Source organism: Herpailurus yagouaroundi, unplaced genomic scaffold, assembly GCF_014898765.1.
Source record: "Herpailurus yagouaroundi ecotype Mexico unplaced genomic scaffold, PumYag 191, whole genome shotgun sequence".
Lineage (NCBI taxonomy): Eukaryota > Metazoa > Chordata > Mammalia > Carnivora > Felidae > Herpailurus > Herpailurus yagouaroundi.
In genome coordinates this window covers 3,632,064-3,634,201 of record NW_024412422.1, presented here as the reverse complement: position 1 = coordinate 3,634,201, position 2,138 = coordinate 3,632,064, and positions in this window count along the sequence as shown.

Here is a 2,138-nt window from a genome sequence, read left to right as displayed (position 1 = left end):
GGGGGACATGGCCGGCGGGCGGAGGCGGAGACGGCGGCGGCAGCGGCGGCGGCGGCGGCGGCTGAGGGGGGCGCTAGGCGTTGAGGCGAGGCCGCTCGGCTCACACCCGCCGAGGGGAGGAGAAGAGGGGGCGGGGGCCAGCCTTGGACCCGCGCGGGTCACGTGCCCAAAACACGCTCACGTGACGCGCGCGCCCCGCCCCTCGCGCCAGGCCCTTGCGCGGGGACGTCGGTTCGCTGGTTCGAGGCGACTGTTGCTCGCAAGGCTTCTGGCGGATGGGCCGCCTCCCGCCGCCTGGTGCCGCCTCCTCCCCACGCGGAGCCGTCGCCTCGGGCCCCCTCCCATTTCCCTTTAAGGGGGCTGCAGCAGCCAGCCAATCAGGAGCCCCGAAGCGTCCGTTGGCTGCCAGTCAGCTGTCAGCCGTCAATCAACAGTGTGCTGGCCGCGGGTCCCCCAACTGTCAGTCAACCTGTCAGTCCGCAGGCCGAGCGCCGCATCCCTTCGTTCGTTGGTTCATTCATTCGTTTAGCAAATGTTCCGTGCTGCCAGCCTCTGTTGCGCCAGGCTCTGTGCCAGGTCCTCGGGGTGCCAACTCGAATACCCCACACTTGCCTTCACTTAATCCGTCATCCGATATTTATTGGGAACCAAACGATAAATCCACCGATTCTGCTGGATCTCTGCCCTCTAAGAGCTTACATTCTAGAGGAAGAGACATAGTCCAAGCCGACAAATAGGTGAAGATGATGTCAGGTGCTGTTTCATGAAGATGATAACTCAAGGGAATGGGACAGAGTGTGTACGGGTGGAGGCTACCCTTAGATAGGGTGGTCGAGGAAGGCTTAGCTGAGCAGATGACATTTGAGTGGACACCTGAAGGATGAGAAGGATCTGGTCCTGCAAAAGCAAAAAGCTCAGGGAACTGCCCATCGGGATGACAGGAGGCAGGCACAAAGTAAAATAACAGCGCTAGACCAGAGACCAACAGAGTGAATCTGGGGCGTAGGAGGAGAGAGGAGAGATGGATTGAGCTTCTAGGCATCAGGGGATGCCTCTCCAGGAGTGGCTTATGAGGAGAAAAGGCATTCTATGAAGAGAGAATGGCATGAGGCAAGGCCCAAAGACGTGAAGGCTTGGAGTGAGCTTGGATCCGGGAGTGGGAGTGGATAGTTTGTGCTGGGGAGTGTTGAGAGAAGGGACTGATAAGGTGCATTGAGGCCAGACTCTGAAGGGCCAAGATAAGCCAGTTACTATGTTCATGAATGAAAATGATCAGTGCAGCTCCAGGTTTGAGAAGCATGCTCGGGCAACAGACACACGAGTGCCCCCTGGGCCCCAATCTCCAGAGGGAGCAGACCTTGCACACCCGAAACCAGCATATTCAAGCTCCTCTGCAGCTTGGCCAATTTCAGGCCGGGATCTAGCTCTGCTCCAGTTTCCCAGGGCCTGCCCGGGCTTACAGGGAACACCACACCCCGAATCTGTCTCCAAATGGATCAGTTGGCCACTGCCCATACATCTGCTGCTTGCCTGTTCCCCAAAGGGAACCCATTAATGAGAAAGCCAAGTACACTTTTCCTTCAGAGGCATTCTCTCCTTCTTCCTCCTTGCCCCACTGCCAGATGCCAAGACCAGTCAGGTTCGACATGTTTCCTGAAGCTCCACCACAGAGCCCTGGGAAAGGGCCAGCTGATAAGATCAAAGTCCCAAAGAGGGTTTGAGATAGGGCCCCAAGAAAATGCCAGACCACCAAGTGCCCTTCCTCTGACCATTGACAGAAAGATACCAGCCTGCAAATATCTTCCCAGCTGTAAATAGCACTGGACGTAGGGATATCATGGGGAGATAGGAAGGCAGAGAGCCTACATTTTGATGTTCACTTAGCTCTTACAGCTTTGCCAGGTGCTTTTACAGAATGCCAAACATTCCCTTGAATGTGACATGCAGTCATTCTGAGTCTCAGAGGAGCATGAGTTGAGGTTTCAGACCCCACGGGAAAGACCAGAAGCCATTGGTACAAGTGACTTTGAGAGGTGCAGAAGCTTCTTGCCTGGAAAGCTAAGAACAAAACAGACCAGATGTGTTGCTAATGAAACAAAAAGATGGAGAGCCTCTGGGAAATTCACTTGGTTTTTAGT